The sequence below is a fragment of the Rhinolophus sinicus genome, chromosome 2, assembly GCF_057876585.1.
Source record: "Rhinolophus sinicus isolate RSI-liver-muscle chromosome 2, RSI-T2T, whole genome shotgun sequence".
NCBI lineage: Eukaryota > Metazoa > Chordata > Mammalia > Chiroptera > Rhinolophidae > Rhinolophus > Rhinolophus sinicus.
Window position 1 is genome coordinate 167,487,441 of NC_142502.1, and position 20,359 is coordinate 167,507,799.

The 20,359-nt window shown below is 34.6% G+C and overlaps 1 long non-coding RNA gene across 1 annotated transcript in view; it reads left to right on the forward strand.

The window, feature by feature from the left end:
• The first annotated feature begins 3,768 nt into the window (after positions 1-3,768).
• LOC141571816 (uncharacterized) overlaps positions 3,769-20,359 on the forward strand; it is a 46,258-nt gene continuing 29,667 nt past the window's right edge. Inside the window, exon 1 of the long non-coding RNA XR_012496875.2 lies at positions 3,769-4,007. This is a non-coding gene — a long non-coding RNA (uncharacterized LOC141571816). The remainder of the gene's footprint in view (positions 4,008-20,359) is intronic.

Genomic DNA, 20,359 nt, shown 5'->3' on the forward strand with positions numbered 1-20,359 from the left:
TCATACCATGAGTCTGTGGGTGGGAAGATTTCTCTAATAGCCTCATGGCTAATCCTCTCCACAGCTCTGTGGTGGCTTGGAGCCAATATCCTGCTGTCTCTTGAAATCCAGCACAGTTATTCTAGAGGATCAATTAAGACTGTGCAGCAAATTAGAGGACCAGGGTGGAAGCTTAAAGCAGACTCTTGTACGGCGAGCATCTACCATTGGCTTCAAACTTATTTGGAGACTGTGTTCATTGTAGCGAAGACAATATTGGCAATAAAGGGATTGCGACCTATGTAAAACAAAGGGGGAAGTGATGGAACTATATTTCACTTGCATTCTTCAGAGCTTGAAGAAGAATTTATTTTTATGAGTGAAAATACAGTGATCAGACTTCAACACCCTTGCATATAAATTAAATTTATAGAATTAGAAACTTTTCATACTACTAAGACTATAGTTTTAAAAATTAAAACTGTCAGAAGGTATTTTAAGCAGTCTGTTTATTGGCGAGCAAAAGTGTCTGGATTCCAAAAATTTAAATCAGAAGTTATGGGTATTCTCATATACATATCTACCACTAGGTTAGAAGCCCATTTAGTAGCATTTTAATTGTGTAAAACGCCTGAGAGATCCATATAAATTAGAGAAATGTAAAAATTTCCTCAGAGAATTAGAGAACAATTCTTGTCAATACAAAGTATTTTTACCATGTAGTTGCACAAAACATGTTTATGATAGTTCTTGCAATATAGAAGATAAGACAGATGCAATATAAGCTAGCATATGCAAGGTGATGTATGAATAAGGCAAAAGAAAAAAAAGCGTTAAGGAAATTCCAAGAAACAACAAATTACTTCTAACTGCAGTGTTTTAAAAATGGGAGAACTGGAATTTTTAATTTTAATTTTTTAATTTGAACCTTGAAGCATTGTAGCTTTTGAAGATTTTTAACAGAAACTTCAAGTCTGAAAAATGTCCAGATGTAAAAAAGAGTACAGTTGAACCTGCCATTTTGGCTGGAGCATCTTTGGGCACCAATGGGAGATCAGCTTAGTAAGGTGGACAGCAGTCCAATCTTGCTGGGCATATAATGGCAAAGTATCTAGAGGTATATTTCTTCATCTCCGTTAAAACCGATCACAATCATTGATAGCCAGGCTAAATTTTTTTGTTGTTTTCCTCTGGATTTAGGAGATTTTTCAATACATGGTACCATGGTATGAATGTTTATGTTTCCCACAGAATTCATGTGTTGAAATTTTAACTCCTGAAGTGATGGAATTAGGAGGAAAGGCTTTGGGAGGTGATTAGGCCATTAGCCCTTATAAATGGAATTCATGTCTTATCAAAGAGGCTTCAGAGAGAGTCTCTTTTCTGCAATGAGGGGATATAGTGAAAAGACCTGTCTGTGAACCAGCACATCCTCCCCAAACATCAAATGCTGGTGCCATAATCGTGGACTTCCTAGCCTCCAGACTGTGAGAAATAAATGTCTGTTGTTTATAAGCTATAGTGTCTTGTTATAGTAGCCCTAACAATCTAAGACATACAGGATCTAAAAGCATTCTGTAATTCAGCAAAGCTTTTGTTGACAATCCATCCTGCAAAACTTCACTTATAAATTAAAAAAAAAAAGCAGTTTTCCAAAATTTAAAGGAAAATACATAGCAGTTTAAATAAATAAAGGCATATCCATAAAATAAAATAATAGACATTTATTCTGGTAGGATTGAAGAAAAATATTCAAAATGATTCAAAGATGCTCAGACAGTTTTGGTAAGTAAAGTAGGTACATTATAAAGCAGGTAGTACAGTAAAAATTTCTTGATTTAAAAAATATATGTACATACACACAAGAAAAGGTTAAAAGAGTATAAATATATATCAAAATGTTATCAATGGTTTTCTCCAAGTAGTAGGATTACAGGATTTATTTTACTTTTTTTCAAATTTATATGCATTTAAACGTATTTTACAGTAAACATTTTGTAACATAATGTGAACTTATTTTTTCAATAGCATGATTTATAGTAAAACTATTTCACACTGTTTGCAGTGGTCATGTAGGTTAAGTCTGTGAACACGGGTCACTCTTTACTCCAAGACACAACCCCAAAGTCCTCTGAAATGAAAACGAAAACACAAGGACATCCAATCAAAGACTTTCAGCAACTTACAATTGTCTCAGTTTCCTATCTATAAAAATAGGGACTAACAATTAACTTTCCATGTTCCCTGAAGGTTAAGGATGCCTTATCTTTATTTATCTGCTTCAATTATGTTAAACTATATTACTCATTTTAAAATCATGCATTGGGCACTGGCTATACAGCAAACACTGTTAAAGCAAGAGGGTTGCAGATGAGTGCCAAAGTGAAGCTATTCCATTTGGTTTTTCAAAAGTAATCTCTGTAGCTTCTCAAATTTGAAAAAGTACACTACTTATGTAGATACACCTCAGTTTGTGTATTACATACTCTTGCACAATGGAGAATAACCAGTTTATGCCACAGATATGGGAAAAAATAATTATAACTACATATTTGTAAGTCTGAATATAATAATTGCTAAGGTTTAGAAAAATAATATTTGAAATCAATTTGGACTTTAAAAGGTTTCCATTTTTTCAACAATGTGGTTTTAATTTTTTATAAAAGTGATGCATGTGTGTGTGAGGACAGAGCCAGGAGAGCAGTTTCCAGGCTCTCGGCCTCACGTGGAAAGGTGCTGGCTCAGGTAGTAAATGGCCATCAACTGTGATTGGATGGCCATCAGCTGTGGCTAGTTGGCTGTCAGCAGTAACCAGTGAGCCATTGGCCACTGATATAAAGGCCGTGGCTAAGCTAGCAAGCGCAGAGTGTGGATTGTGGATTGCAGAGAGGCGGGTTGCCGTTACCAAGTGAGATTGGTTGGCAGAGAAGCAGACGGTGGGTTGCGGATCTATGGCTCCTGCTTCCTGTGTCTCCAACCCAGCTGCCAGCGAGACTACAGTGGTATGACTCCCCTATCTATAGTTCGGTGAGTGTTCCTTTTTGTCCTCACCATGTCCTGCGTTCTTATGAGGGGAGCAGGACCAGAGACCCCGCATGATACCCAGGGTTAGGGTTAGGGTTAATGTTAGGGTTATAATACATTCAAACAATAGTGAAAAGTAGAAAAGCACCTATCAACTTTTAAAAGAAAATCACAAAATACTTTTCCAATAATTATTTGTAATATATATGAATATATAAGTAAATATAATTGGGTTATATCAAACTTCTCTTTTTGTAATGCTTTTAAATATCAACATATCACGAACATCTTAATGTTAATAAATATGAATTTATATAATAATTATATTGACTGCTAGTGTCCAATGTCATGAATATAGAAGATAACAAAGTGATAGGAAAGTTGAAAAGTGCATTACAAGATAAAAATTATATTCTCAATTTGGGATGCCTCTATTTATCACTGTATAAAGTTGAAAAGTCAGAATAATTTGGACTAAAGCATAAAGGAATACTTTTTATTTCTGTGTTTGCCTGAACTCTGCAAATAGCAATTCAAGCTCCTACCAGTAAAGATTCTCCTTATAGGTAGAAATCATGGGAAGATATTAAAAATGTGTATATCTTATTTTGCTAACTTGTAAAAGAATTGGAGTGTCTTTAGAGATAGTGAAGTACAAAGGAAGTAGTGCTGGGGTAAGTGAAGCCTTGAAACTGAAAAAAACAGGTGTGGGTGAATGTCTAATTATTACATTGTTTTGTACACCTGAAACTAATAAACAAACAAACAAATGAAAAACAGGTGTGTCTCATTCTGAGCACTAAAATCAGAAGGCATCTTAGAAGGATGCATATTCAACCCAGTATTATGGGTCAGAAAATAGGGGACTATATAGAAGTTAGGTGGCTTATTATAGACACAGACAATGAGAGGATCATGGAGCATCACAACCACGATCTCCCAACTTGAAGTAGAAGATTCTTTTGAGTACACACCACAAATTCTCTTTTGCCTTCCTTTTGCAGGTGAACTTTCTTTTATGTTGTCCTTTATCCTTCTAGCCTGCTCAAAATAAGATTATTTAAAGATGATGAATATTTGCCCTTGACCTAAGAATATTTATTTGGACAAGGACATTTATAAGAATAGCACATCGATCTCTGTGCAAGGCATTTATGGACTTCTTTAGCATATGTTTATATTTTGTTGTTGTATTGTTTATTTGTTTATTTGTGTTTTTTGTTTGTTTGTTTGTTGTTGTTTTGTAATGCTATTCCAACATTCCCAGCTCATCAGATTGAAAGCTTTCTCTTTATCAGGAGTCACTGAATACTGCTATCTGAATCTGTCTGCTTTGATTGAGGAGGTCATTTGTGTAACCATGGAGTAAGAAACTGTGGTTTTCTGCAGCCTGAAACAAGCTTTATCAGAAAGCAAAATTGTCTGAGTGACTAGGACAGATTTGGGAGACCGATAGGGGTCTGTGGTACACAGTGAGCCACTAGGCTGGCATCAGTGATGCAAGATGGCATTTAAGGTAATGAAAACCTCGAATAACATGGTTAAAATGCTTGCCACACTTGTAACAGGCATGACAATGTACATGAAAGCTTTTTAAGATATTGTTCTTGTCACAGGTGAGATGAATTCATAACTCGCCACTGCCTCCCATAAGGGTTTGCTACGTTATTAGTAATACCAGAGAAATATCTTTGTAGCTTTGCAGTGTATTCACCTATCATAATGGTTAGCTGAACAATGCACCTTTAGCATTATCTTTTTGCTTGTGAAACAGAATGTTTAATTAAAATATTTTAACAAAATATGTAAAATTTTCTAATCAGTGTGTTGTATTAAATATTATAAACAATTGTATAAATAACGTGGAAAGTTCAAATAACCCCATGAAATTAAATAATTCAGTTCATTGTTTTTCTCAATATAACCTTGATTTATTTCTGCTATCTTGATTAAACACTAGGATATGATTTATCTTGAGACTGTCCATGGTTCTGAAAGTTCTTCTAGGGATATAATGAAACATCACAGCAGTATTATGGCAGAATCCTCCTCAAGTAATTTTTTTCCAGTTTTATTGAGATATTATTGATAAATAACACATGGAAGTTTAAGATGTATAATGTGATGATTTGATAGATAGATATATTATGAAATGATTACCACATTATTAGTTAATACTTCCATCCTCTCACATAATTCATTATCATGTATGTATGGTGATAACATTTAATATCTGCTCTTTTAACCATTTTCAATCTTATGGTACAGTATTGTTAACTGTAGTCACCATGCTATACATTAGATAGCTTGATGTTATCCATCTTATAACTGCAAGTTTGTACCCTTTGACCAACATGTCCCCAATCTCCTCACCCCCTGGCCCCTGGAAACCATGATTGTACTCTCTGTTTCTAAGAGTTTGGCTATATTTTTACTTATTCCACAAATAAGTGAGAACATACAGTATTTGTCTTCCTTTATCTGACTTATTTCACTTCACATAATGCCTCAAGGTCTTTCCATGTTGTTGCAAATGGCAGAATTTCCTTCTTTCTCATGGCTGATATCTTATTGCTAATAATCCATTGCCAAGCCATGAGAACAACCCAAATATCCATCCATGGATGAGTGCATAAAGAAAATATGGAGATATATGTTTATATATGGACATGTAAGGCCTGAGATTGGGGAAAGAATATTTAAATGGTATGGTTTGTTTTGTGGGTTTTTTTTAAATAGTATATTAGACTATAATTTTTATAGCCTAAATAAAGGAGCCTATAAATTTATTCATAGAAAGTAACTAAATACCCACTGAATCCTGCCAGAGATTATAACCAGTTTTAGGGAAGAATATAAAGATAGTGGTTTTGAAAGGAAGTTTGAAAACAGATTAAGATTCTAATGCTTGTACAATATAAATACAACTCATTATCTGACCTTTTATACATTTATATATTGATTTTTCTCACTATATGACTAACTTTTCTTTCTTCCTTGATTTCAAATCAGAGCAGGGTCCGTATCTGATTTGTTGATAACATTGCCCCTGGCATTTAATAGGTCTGCATAAATATTTTTGAATGATTATATGAGAAGACCTCAATTATCCATCTTTGTACTTTGTAACTAAATTGCCTTTGGTGAACTAAGTATTATTGTCTTCAAGTTGTCTTGGTTAAAAGGTAATTATATGCCATTTCAAAAATCTGTGGGTTTTTTTACACATAATTTTTATTGTGACAAAGTATACATAACATCAAATAATGTTCACCAGCATTGAGTACATTCACATTACTGTGTACACAACCATTACATTTTGGTTATCAATTCTTCCATTGATGTACACTGGGGTTGCTTCCACCTTTTGACTATGTAAATAGTGCTGCTATGAACATGGGTATACAAATAGCTGTTGACTCCCTGCTTTCACTTCTTTTGGGTAATACCCAGAGGTAGAATTACTTGATTATATGGTAATTCTGTGTTTAATTTTTTTGAGCAATTGCCATATGTTCCCCACAGCAGTTTCACCATTTTGCTTCCCCAACAGCAGTGGGGGTTTATTACAGTTTATCCACATCCTCACGAACATTGTTCTTTTCTGGTTTTTGTTTGTTTGCTTTGTTTTTAGTTTTTTTTGTTTGTTTGTTTGTTTTTAAATAAAATTCACCTGAATGGTATGAAACGGCATTTGCTGGTGGTTTCAATTTGCATTTCCATAATGATTACTGATGTTGAACATCTTTTCATGCACTTATTGGCATTTTGTGTATTCTTCCTTAGAATTCTTCCTTCCATTTAAGTCCTTCACCTATTTTTTTTAATTGGGTTGTTTGGTTTTATGTTGTTGAATTGTAAGTGCTCTTAATACATTCTGGATATCAATCCCTTATCTGAATATGATTTGCAAATATTTCCGCCCAATCTGTGGGTTGCCTTTTCACTTTCTTGATAGTGTCCTTGGATTCACAAAAGTTTATTAATATTGATGAAGTCCAATTTATATATTTTCTTTTCCTTTTGTTTCCTGTGTTTTTTGTGTAATAGCCAAGAAATCATTGCTAAGTCCAATGCCATGTGGACTTCTCCCTATGTTTTCTTCTCAGGGTTCTAATTTTAGCTCTTACATTTTTATCTAATTGATCCATATTGAGTTAATTTTTGAACATAGAGTAAGGTAGGTGCACAAGTTCATTTGTTTGCATAGGGATGTCCAGTTTTATGAACATCATTTGTGAAAAATATTGTCCTTGCCCCATAATGATCTTGGTACTGGTAATTTGGCCACATATGTGGAAGTTTATTTCTGGGCTCTGTATTTTACTTTTACCAAGCCATTTTTTTTTTTTTTTTTTTTTTTTTTTTTTTTTTTTAGTTAGTGTGTATCGTCCCTTGAGAAACAAAATATTTCTCTAGGTTAAGGTCAAGATGTTTATTTCCCTTTTCCTTGGAATAGGAAAAAATAAGGAGGCACCATTGTGATCTGAGTAATAAGGAAGAAAAATTGATGAAAAACAAACCAAACAAAAAAGCCACAAATAGAAAAGGGACACTGCTGGGGGGCGGGGGTAGCACTCATCTGAAACGTGAGTTAGGCAGACAAAAGATTGTTTATATTTTTATGTTCTCCGCATTATAAGTTCTCCTCTTCTTTACTTTTGTTATTGAGATATCAATGCTGAGCTTGGTACCAGGGACAGCTCCAGGCTGGCTAACAATGTGGATCAGTCAGGTCTTTCGTTTCTTCTGCTTCTTATTTTATTTATTTGTTTGTTTGTTTTTAAGGTGCCCAAATCACATTGTTTATTGGATCAATATAAAACATGCATAAGAGTAGCAAGGGAAAAGAGATATGGGATAAGTTTACACACTTCAGATGGTGTGGAAGGAACACATTATTGAGTCCTGTGTTACACAATTGTTTCTATGTCCTCTCTCTTTTCTCCTCTCCTTCTCTCTCTTCCTCTCCCCTCTCCCCACTGCCTCCCCCTCTCCCCACTCTCTCTCTGTACCTGCTTCTCATTTTACAATCACCCATCCTCTACTTTCATTCCAAACTCACAGACATACACTATTTTACATGTAAACTAAAGAACAAACAACCTGGTACCCATCCCTTGGAGGAAAAGAAAAGTTTACAAGATGAGACATTAGGCTTTGCCATAGTCATTCAGTGATATCTGTGTTGTTTTACATAAATGTGAATTTCTTTGAAATCTGCTAAAAGCTAGGTAACTGCAGTTTGTGTAGGATTATGCTTCAATCTACGTGCAAGTCAGGATGTTAATTATGCTCTTGATCAGAGCAATAAGACTTGCTAGAGCATGACATCAGAAAAGTGGTTGGCAGCTGAAGAGCCTTAGGTAGGAGTAGTATCCCACATGATGACAGCAATAGAGTTCTAGCTGTCAGCGGGGTATCACCACCCCCATCAGGGTTATAGATCAAAGCATCAGATGAATAAGGCAGCAGCAGGAAAGCATCTGAGAAAGATAAGTTCAGAAAATACTGTAGCCTGAATGATTTTTATAGTCCTTTATATTAACTGAGTTTAATATTTGATAATGTAAATGACCATTAAAAGCTCTATGGCTCATGTCATTTTAAGGAATTTGAGAAATTCAAGATACATAGTTTTGAGAAAAAAAAAAAAAAAAAGAGTCCAGATGAGTATTGACTCAAATAGGTACTAACATAATTGAGGAAAACAATCACATCTTGCTACTGAGGAAAATTTAGTCCTCAAATAGTTAAAACTTGAATATCTGTTATGTAAATGTATAAGTAAATCTCTTCTCTTATGATTTCTTTCCCAGCAAGAACACAGTTAAATCCACTTGATCATAAGAGGTAGTATCATGACAACTTTAAAGAATGTGTGGTAGTTATTTTTTTAAACATAGAGATCTACACACATGCATTTATCTCCCCTCTTTCTATAGTGCTCATTACCATAATACTAAAGGAAGGTAAAAGTTGTAATTCTTCATTAAAAAGGAGTAAGACATTTCATTAATTTTTACACAATAGGAGCAAACAGAGAGAAGAACAGAGGAGACTTCAGCGTAGAACATTCAGGAGGTCTGCAGAGAAAATAAGCCCAACATAGCTCCTGAACTGTTTCAGCTCTGAAAGGGCATAGAGGACAGAAGGAAAAAGAGAGGGTTAATGAGGCTGAAAACAAGTGATTCATTAAAGTCTACTTCTTTGTTCCTCACTACAACAAAGAAAAGAATGCAATGAGCAAACACATTGCAAACAAAATCTGTCAAAGAAATTGTAGTCCATGTATCAGTTGTATTAAGACATAATTTAGAGAAACTGATGGGAGGTAAGGAAGAATATTTGACAGAGCTCTTTTCCTTTCCTAATGAAAGATCATGAAAATAAGAATTCCAGGGAGATTAAAGAACTTAAAGAATTAAATCTATGAAGAGAATAATAAAAAAATAAATAGGAGAATGTGTTTAGGGCTTTGGAATAAGAGGGGCAATCCCCAAAATAATGCATACAGGAAAAGCCAAAATTGCTAAATGAAACTAAATTAGTTTGAGATAAAATTTTAAAGAAGAAAGAACATGGAAAAGTTAGATACTAAGTGGTAGCTTAGCTGAAAACATTTACAACATTTGTGAAGCAAAGGGTTAATATCTGAAATGTATCCAGAACTCCTAAAAATCAATAAAATGAGACAAATAACTAAATAAAATTCGAGCAAAGAATATAAACAGGCAGGGTGTGGATGGTGGGTATGGAAGTCGTTTCCAGTTCTTCCTAGTGCAAACAATGCTGCAGTAAATACCTCACGCATGTCTCCAGGGTGATGTCTTCAAGGGCTTCTGTGTAGGATCCAGTGCAGTGAAACACTGGTAGCAGCAGAGTGTGCATATATTTTGCTTATTTCTTTATTTGTTTTTGTTTTAGTAGATTTTCCTCCAAATTTCCCTCCAAAGTGACTGTGCTAATTTACACTCCTTTCAACAGTGCACATCCATATCCCGGCATCCAAACATTCATACATGTTTTGCCTTTTTCTAGTGTAATGGCTCAAAATGGGATCTCACTAATCGGTTTTGCATATTCCTGATTCGTAGTTGTGGTGAGAATAGTTTTTGTGTCGAGTGGACCACTGTATTTTCTCTTGTCAGGAGTATTATTTTCTGTTGAGTTATTTGTCCTTTTACAGTATTCTGCAATTTATTCTTAGCCCGTTTATTGTTCTTTGTTTGAAGAAGAATGGTTATCTATTGTTTATAATCCACTGAGAGAGTAGTCTATGCATATTATCTGGAAACACGGAGCTAGCTGTTAGAATAAGTAGAAAGAGCAATCTTTAACATACAAGGAATCCTGGCTCTAACTTTTGTTTCCTGTAAGAAATTAACCCCCTGTAAACTTCAGGTCCCTCATGGGTAAAATAAGAATGATAATGCTCACCTCGTAGCTGTGTTCTGAACAATAACTTTTTAAAAATGTCCAGCTATTATTGGCCTATTTTCCTTCCCTTCTCCTTTAAGTAACTTTATCTTTTTTTCAAGTAATCTGTTAGATTACTTTTGAACTTCATTAAACCAAGGTTGAGTCAGTACATTTATTCATTACCTACTAAGTATAAGTTAGTAATTTTTAAGACTATGTGTGATTTCCCATCAAGGACATTACAGTGAGGTTGGAGATAGATTATATAATTGCATTACAGAATAAATTCAGAACTTTAAACCAACAGTAAGAAAAATAACTATGTCTATATTTCTTAATCACTGCACCCTATTAAGAAATATATATTCAATTAGATGTTCAATTAGAGAGGATGCTGAGATGAATAAGACACATACCATCAAAGCACTTAAATTTCAGAAAAAAACAACAACAACACAAGGCTGACTTTGAAAAGTACTGTTGAAGATGAGCAAAAGGACATTCTAAGGAAAAGGAAGAGGGAAAAATTACTCATCTATAGAAATCTTGAAATAGTAATAACAGTATTGTTTGGGCAGGGCCAATACAGGAAGGAAGGCTTTTGTTAAATAAAGATACAGGAGAAGCAAAAGTTCCAGAAACCAGTGGCCTGGAAGGCTTATAGCACTCATGGAGAACGATGAGAATTTCAGGGCTGCATGAACAAGAAGAGGCAGTTGGTGGTGATACTGAAAAAGGCTGTGCTGAACTGCATGTGTCTTGCATGTGGAGACCTGTCTCTCATGCATGTGGGTGTCACTGTCTCCTTCTGCAAGCAACAGCAGAGTAGTTTTCTTTAGGGATGCTTCACTCGTCTCATCTTATGGTCCAGTTAGGATTATCAATAGCATTACCCTTCATTCTTTTCCTCCCCCAACCTCTCTACCAAGTGGTAGAAATGTAACCCAATCTAGGCCAATCAGTCCTCACTTGGTCATTTGAGTCACAATCAAGGAGGCACATGGAGGCTGTTGGAGCTGTCAGCTGATTACAGCACCTTCATGCAAAGGTTCTCAAATCTCACCATCAGCATCTGCCCACCTTCTCATCCTTCTCAAGGCCTTGCTTCTCCTTTACATCAGCGAGCTCTTAACTATCCTGCCAATAAACCTCTGTGTGTGTGTGTGTGGTATTTTTATGAATTTTTTTCCTCATTTTGTTTTGCTTAATCAGAATCAGTTTCTGTTGACAGCAAGCCAAGAGCTGTAACTGTTGAACTTGTCGAATGGACCTGTCATTTGTAAACATTGGGGAACAATTAAAGTTGACTGAAGAGTCCTATGAGAATGACATACTTTAGGGAAACTTGAATCAGCAAGGAATCAGAGTCATAGTACAAGCAAGAGAAAGTGCAGTTATGTGAAATTAGGAGGATTAGGAAGGAGTAGAGGGATGCAAGACATTATGGAGATAAAAATTATGTAATTTAATGGAATGAAAACTAGACAACACTATAAAAGAATGGGTTTGAATCCCAGGTTCTGCTCAGTTTCTGACTTGCTTATGTAATTCATTTATACACAATGAATGCTTTTTTCCAAAATTTTATAGTATGGACAATAATAGCCTTTGTTTCATGTTTTGAGAATTTAAATCATAATATATGCAAAGTGCTAAAAGTTGTGTCTGTCACATTGTAGGTGTCAAATTAATGTTCTATATTAGTTTATAAATTCTATAGGACTAGGCAAGTGATTGACTCTTACATAGGCTGAAGGGCAAAGTCAACACTGACCTCAAGTTTTTGAAACTGGAAGACATAGTAGGTGATGATAACATTCAGAGAGGGTGGAGAAGTTGGTTTGGAAGAGGGTGGGTGATAAAAAAGACTTGTTAAAAATAAGAAATACACTTTTATCATGTAGATTTTTGAAGTAGCCAGGAAATAATTTTCTCAAGACTTAAGAGAATGCTGGGACTTAAAGAAAAGAACTTTAGAATCATCCTCATAACTGTAGAAAATTGAAAGATCTAATAACCATGTGAGTAACTACAGAAAAAGAAAACACTGATGGCACATTCTAATGTGTGTTTATATAAAGGGTGGGCGAAAACAGAGAGTAAGTGAAGGAGACAGAAGGGAACATATCACAACAGCACAGAAGCCAAAAAAAGACTTCCAGACACAAGGTTTTCTTACCCCACTACCTCAAATGTCTCAAGTGCTGCAGAAAGTACAGAAAGTGTGGGGATTAAAAGTAATCCATTAAATTGTCTCATTAGTGAGTCTTCTCAGAGATTTCATTCAGTGATGTCATAAAAATGGACTTAGATATAAGGAACTGTGAGAATAATGCCTCATTTATGTTTCAGGATAGTTCTTATTTATGTCTCAGAAGTTGTTTGTAGTGTGGTATATGGTATAGAAAAAAAAAAAGAAAGAAAGATTGCCCACAAGTAAAATAGTCAGTACCGGAATAATTAGAACTGATTTGAGAATATCACAGCAATTATACAGTTTTATGTAGTCAACAAAATTAATATGTGAACAAACCCTATGAAAATGAAAGGCATTTAGAAGTCACATACCCCAATGCCAACACAGTGATTGAATTATAACTGCCCCAATGTTCACAACATTACAAATGTTGGTAATAATTTTTACAATAAAAATATTTCATCTTAATAAACTCAAAATAAACCCTAGAATCATAGTCTTTAATACTGGCATTTTGGGATCCTGGTAAACACTGGAATTTAAAGACATATTTTGACAAAATTTCCAAGACAGTTCATTTCTTTCCCAGGTCAGCTTTCTCTATAGATAATTATTTTTCTCCTTTCAAAGAACCCATCAGTATTTATTTTCATCGTGATGACTCATTTTTTTCTGTCTGTATATTTTTAGCTCCCTGAATGCAATCATGATATATAAGGGTCACTTCTGAACATTCTTAATGTACTTTGTATTTAGCTCAGCATAAACTCTCAAATAAGCTGAAATGTAAAGCACACAGTTGCAATCATCTGTTCTGAACCCTGGAGAAACAGTGCCCAGCTGTGATCAGCTCTGGCGCAGGACTTGGCATTCTTGCTTGGAGAACTTGAGCCAAACTCTGACTCTGAGGAAGAAGGTCCCAGGTCGACCTCTGTGTCCCCTCATGGATAGTCATAGACTGAATCTACAATTTGTATTCTATTACCTATGTGCATCCATGATTTTCCCTGATAAATATTCAGAAGAGAAAAGACAGCTAGACTATATATATATATATATATATATATATATAAACAATACATAGAAAACTTTCAGTCCCCATATAACATTCCAGTCACATCCAGTTATTTGCATGAGAAGTTACTAATTTCTTCTAAGAGAAAAGAAATGAGTGCTGGATTTTGGATAAACTATTATGAGATTTCGTAGACATGATTAATTATTTTAAATGAAACTCTAAATTAAATATTTTCTGTTTGTTTGCTTTCTTCCTTTTCTTTTCCTTCTTTCTTGTGGCTAAATCCTATACTCTTGTGATCTGAAACCTAAGGTATTTATTTACAAGGAATGTGATGGTAAAGTGTAGCACTAAGGTCACGTTTGCACTGACAAAAAAAAGGACATAGTGATTAGCTAATTATCTTATATATACAAAGGTCATTATATATATATATATATATATATATATATATATATATATATATATATATTATACATATAACATATAATGGATGTTAATGCATTATATATAAAGGACATTAGATATATTATACATATAATATATATAAAGGACATTAATCACCTAATAACTATGTCCTTTGTTTTGTTCATATATATGTATATATATACATTTATATACACATATATTAATATATATAGCTTTTGAGTCTAGCTCTGAGTGTTTAAAATGTGTGTATTAGTGATATTCAACAAAATCAAGTCAATAGGAATACCGGATCTGATTAATTTTATGTTCTTGTTAACTTTTTTTCCTTTCATTCACTTATGCATTCATTGACTTAGCTAACATTTATTTTGCATGTAAGCTACTCTAGAAAACTGGGAAGGTACAGACAAGGGCAATAGATGGCTCTGCCTGAAGGAGCATAATGTTAGGAAAAGTTTCACCGAGAGGAGCCTAATGAAACTGGGTCTTGAATTTTTTATAAAATGCATCTCCTTCTACAAAGACAGTAATGGAATTTTCTTCCTGTTCATTGCTTCTATCTCCTAAATCCTGGTGAAAAAAAGATAACAATAACAACAACAAAAAAAGCTAATTCTTCCTAAATACTCATCGTATGCCATATATGATTTGGTCACTCTGATCTAATGTACCAAATTTCTGTAGTAAAACATTTTGTAAACATTTTGTACGAGTAACCTTGGCAGAGGCCTCTAATGTGAGTTCTACCAGCTTGCGGTGACTCTACACTTTTTGATTCATCAGACATTTTTATTCTACAAAGAAACTGTATGTGTGTTGAACCTAGTGTGCATGCAATAACCTTTTAACACTGAAAAGCTAATACAACTTGTAAATATGAAATGAAGACCTCCTTAACTTTTCCATGCAGTTCCCCATTCCTGCTAACCTACCTCCCATTTCTGTTTTTGTCATGTTTTTAGGACAATGAAAAATTAAAGAGTTTAAACTGGATATATAATGCAAAGAGACTAAAAGGAAGAAGAAAGAGAGTGTGAGGGTGGGGACGTCTAAGACAGGTATTGGTGTTGTGCAACCAAAGACATGATTTGCAGGGAGAAACATAGTCCACAGATCTATCCATTTCCTTCCCCACAGCAGCATTTTAAAAGTGAGATACACGTGGAAACCGTCTCCCCAGAGAACTGCTGCAGCCTGGGAGTGGGCCCCCCTCACTAGTTCCCATTATCTATGCAGTGTGATGATGGCAGGCCTTGGGTTTAGATTTTCAAAATCTGAGCTCTAGGCTCATTTTGGCTCCCTAGCGAGTCTCCTTTGTTTCAAATTTTAGAAATACACTTGTATTCAGTTCTCATCCAGGTAGAACAAAAGCTGTGCTGGCAGGGAGACACAGTTGAAGAAGTTGCAGGTAAACCTTTGTCCTCCTTTCTTCTGTCACATGGGTGGGAATACAAACTATGGATTTCTCTTGTGATCTTTTGTTCTAAGCCACTGGGAGTGGATGTACTTTTCTTTGAATTTTCTAGTTTGTCTCAATTTTATCTGGTTTTCATTTGTTCCCATAATCCAAATACCAGGGGTGCCAAAGAAGTCTAAATGCATGACTTGCATTCAGTACTGATGACTTTTGTTATCAGTATATATTACAATTTTAATAGAGTTTTTTTCCTTTCTTAAAATGGCACCCTCTGTATATATAAACTTATATGATCTTTAAAAAAAAGATGCAATTAATTAAGGAGAAACAAACTTCACTAATTCAAATGTTTTCAACTTAGGAGTTTCCATATCAGAAACATCTCTTTAGCATGAAGGCTAGTGAGCTACAGTCCAGATATTTAGGTAGTTTGGTATTGGGTAGTATGTATGATTCTCCTTTCTTCTCCTTTATCCCACTTGTGTTTCAGGATCCTTGCCTGATGTAGAAGTAAATCTGAAAGTAGAAAAGGCATTAAAAATATATAACTCCACAAAATGGAATTACTTATGTCAAGCACATAAAGTACTTTTTGAAAGCAAACCTTTATTTCATCTCCAGGTGCATGGGAAGGACAAAGAAAATTTATTTTCCATAGGATATCGGAGAAATAAAATAAAATAACCTGTAATATCACAGAAAAATTTACAGTATGTTCAGATACATAACCAGAACCCAAAGGATATAATTTCATAAAATATTGAATGATGCTCATCTCACTTATGATTAAAAAATAATTCCTGGCAATCTGTTCAAATACCCAGGAAAACAGGAACAGTGGTATGCTACCACTTAGTCATTAAACAGTTACCATTAAGAGCAAAACATTAGTCTGATAATTATCATTTTTCCTCTCTCATTTTATCTGATGCACTGAGTTCTTTAATGAATTCAACAAAGTGCGCGTGCAATGACTGAAAAATTCCATTTAGATGCAAGTGCAGGAATGCTGTCATGCACAAACATCTCAAATTATAGGATCTTGTCTCCCTAACTCCCCACTTCACTTTTTTCAACTATAGTTTGCAACCCACTGGTAGATAAATGTAGTGGTGCAGAAGCATATTTTTCTTTTCCATGAAATAGACAAAGTAGAATAGAAAGTTGTAGAGTGCATTACATGTAGAAAGGTAAATACACTTTCCAAAATTGTCTGTTTCAGACATGCACACCTGTCTGTGTGTGTATTGGGTGTCAATATAAAATATATGTCTCACTGTGGATCATCTCAAAAAGGTTTGGAAGCTGCTGCTTATACCACATATTAGCTCTTCAGTCAAATAACTAATTATGATGTCTGTTTTATATATACATATATATATATTTTTAATATATATATATAAATATATATATATATATATATATATATATATATATATATATGAGGAAATATATATATATATATATATGAGGAAACTGAGCCTCAGAAAGGAAAGTAAATTGTTCATTATCTCCCAGGTGTCATTAGAAAAAATTCAGATTCCATTTGTATTTTTAAAATAAAGAATAATCTCTATGTTTTCAAAATACAGACCTATCTTATCAGACATGTAAACCTATCGTAGCAGGTATATCTCAGTCACGTGTGTGTGTGTGTGTATCTCTAACTAAAAAGAAAACCAGAACAGACCCTATGCATTTCTATCATAAGTAGCTCCTAATTATTTTCTTATTCCTAAAGTTGATGCAAACCTATTTGTCCATTATTTTTCATCGATTTTTTTACATTGCTATCAGTCTAATAAATCGTCAGAAAATCTCATCTATTACAATGATAAAATTCTTAGTATGGATTATTTTAAAATGAAGAGGGCCTATAAATATCAAGTCTGACTTTTGCATTTTAGCTTTAGACCTTCTAGAAACTTGGAAAACCACTATAAGTATAACTAATATTTAGGGTTACTCATGTAAATTTCATGAAGTTTAGAAATTTTCCCTTTTAATTCTTATTGAATGACCTAAAAATACTTTCATCTTCTTGATTACCCATTCTGAGCTCCTCTTCTCTGTAGCCTTTTCATTCATTCACTTAAGTTGCCAAAACTTCTATTAAGCATTCTTCCCTGAAAGGCATCGTGCTCATCACTGGACTGATACAAGTAACTAAGACATGTTTATGTAGAACTTTCTGTCTAAGGGTTGGAATATTCAGTGGTTGATTATGAAAATACAAAAATCTGCAAGTAACAGTTCTGTTGCAATTTTCTTTTCTATTTCAGAAATGTTTTCTGTAAAATTCTCTTCTATTTCTATGTATGCCTTGCTATGATGCTAGGATAGCCAGTGTGTGCCCCTCATCATTCATTCCTTTCTCTATATGGTAGGACAATCTCCATAGATGGTTTCTTAATTAAAATTGTTGAATCTTTTTAAGAACCTGCAAAGCAAAATATATTGCAAGAAAAAAAAAAAAAGAAAAAAAACATAGCTAGAATAAAATCAAGGACACTTCTAGAAATTATTTATATCATTATTAATTTGGATATCCAGTGTGCCTTCATGACAGATCCACGGTGGGTGGGAGGCTCAAAGACTCATGCTGTTTTATTATCGCTTGATATTTAAAAAACTCAAAGCCATTTATTTAAGATCATTTCATGGCTTCATTCTCTCCTTCCACATGTATAGCTCCGAAACCAAGAAAGAAGTGGACTAGTTGCTAAGCAACAACTAAAGTATTAGGAGTGGATCTGGAGATGCATCTCTTGTGGCAAGTAATTCATTAACAGGTTTTAAAAACTAAAATGTGCAGTAATGAAAGCACACATTATGTCATATATGTTTTAAGGAAAAGGTGGAACTAAATTCCAGTTTAGCTGTAGGATAATTTCATACTAATAACTTTGTTTCCTTTAAGGGCACATACGAGATATGATCAACAAATATAGTGAATGTTTAAATTAAAAAAAAATTATTACAGTAAAAGATACATTGCCATTAATCCCCCTCAAAATACTCCCCCTCTCTTTGAACACACTCATCCCATCGTTTTGCCACTTTCTGAAGCAGTTCTGGACGTCCTCTTTCAAGAGTGTCTTTAGTTGCACTATCGTGGTTGCCTTGAGGTCCTGAATCGATTCAAAACACTTACTTTTTATGGTCATTTGACTTTGGGGAAGAACCAGAAGTCACACAGTGCCAGATCCAATGAATAAGGTGGAAGAGGACACACCATGTTGTTTTTATTTGGTAGAAATTGCCGTACCAGAAGTGCTGTGTGACACAGAGCCTTTCGGTTGTGATTACAAAATATGGCGAATGCTGCTGTCGAGTGCCATCCAACAGAAAGTCAGGGATCTTCAATATGGGAAGTGGCACATTGAACTTTAGTAACAGTGTGTGACGAGTTTCAACTTGTTCAGAGCAGCCAGTCATGTGTGAGCTACAGTTGACAGAAGGTGTGTTTTAAAATGTGCAATAAATCATCCTCCATCATAACAACACTGTGTCACACATCACTTCTGGTACAGCAATTTTTATCAAATAAAAACATTACAATGTGTCCTCATCCACCTTATTAATTGGATCTGGCACCGGGAGTCTTCTGGCTCTTTCCCAAAGTCAAAATTATTCAGGACATCGAGGAAGCTATGACAGTGCAAATAAAGATACTCATGAAAGAGGACTTCCAGAACTGCTACAGAAAGTGGCATGAACGATGGGATAAGTGTGTTCGAACCTAGGGGGGGTATTTTGAGGGAGATTAATGCAATGTGTCCTTTACCATAATATTTTTTTTTTTATTATTTAAACATTCACCGTATTGTTTGATCATACCTTGTATTCATGGGTTTTGGAGATTCATAAAAGAAAATGCCAGATCACATACCTGTATTGTCTTGAGCGTCAGACATTCTAAATTTATAAGATTAAACTTAAATGGCACAGATGGAAACTGAGATAATTTGGTTGATATCTGATATATCAATAGCCACAGGATAAAGCAGGGGGGAGAATTAAAAGGGGTAGGTTAGAACCTGGAGTCCAGGGTGCCTATGGCTGACACCAGAGGTAAGAAACTGCTATGGTGATAGAGAAAGGAGAGACCAGGAATCAGTGAGGGTGTGGAGGATTTTCTGAGTAGGAGGTGCTGACATGCTTTCATATAGGAATGCAAGTCCATTGGGAGAGATAGCAGCATATTGGTTAAGAAGATTGCTGGTTTTGGGGGTCAGAGAGGTTCAAACCCTGGCTCTTGCACACAGTTTTTGTGTATTTGAGCAAATTACCTAAGCTCTCCTTAAGTTTTAGCTATCTTTGGTGTGGTTGTTTTATTATAATGTTGCTATTGTTATTAATATATTTTAGATCACCAAAGAGAATGAAGGAAACATAAGTCAATAAAATTAGTGCTAGTAATCAAAGTTAATGTCTCTGATATAAAACAGAGAGGGTTTTCTACTCAGGGTAAAGATTCCCCAGAATGTAGATGAATGGCAATTTTGTGTGTGTTTGAGGCCAAGAAAGGAAAAAGACTGCAGATATTTGTACAAATAATTCAATTCATAAGAAAGTTCATGTAACAAGCATGTTCTGATCATTGTAAGAAAATGCATCAAAAGACTTATTTCCATTTATTTCATCAATGAGGGAAATTTAAAACTCTGATTACACATTGCCTTAGGACTTACCAAACATATTGTTCTAAGTAACAACAACAAAAAGTATAGCTCCAGATGGGATTGCAAATGTTTTGGTGATGCTTTGACTTTAAATTGAAGAGGAATCAGTCTGAAAAAAGTCCTAAGACCCAAATCCTAAAACACTATCAGAAATATTTAAGGTTCCTCCTGCCTTCATCCTCATGGCC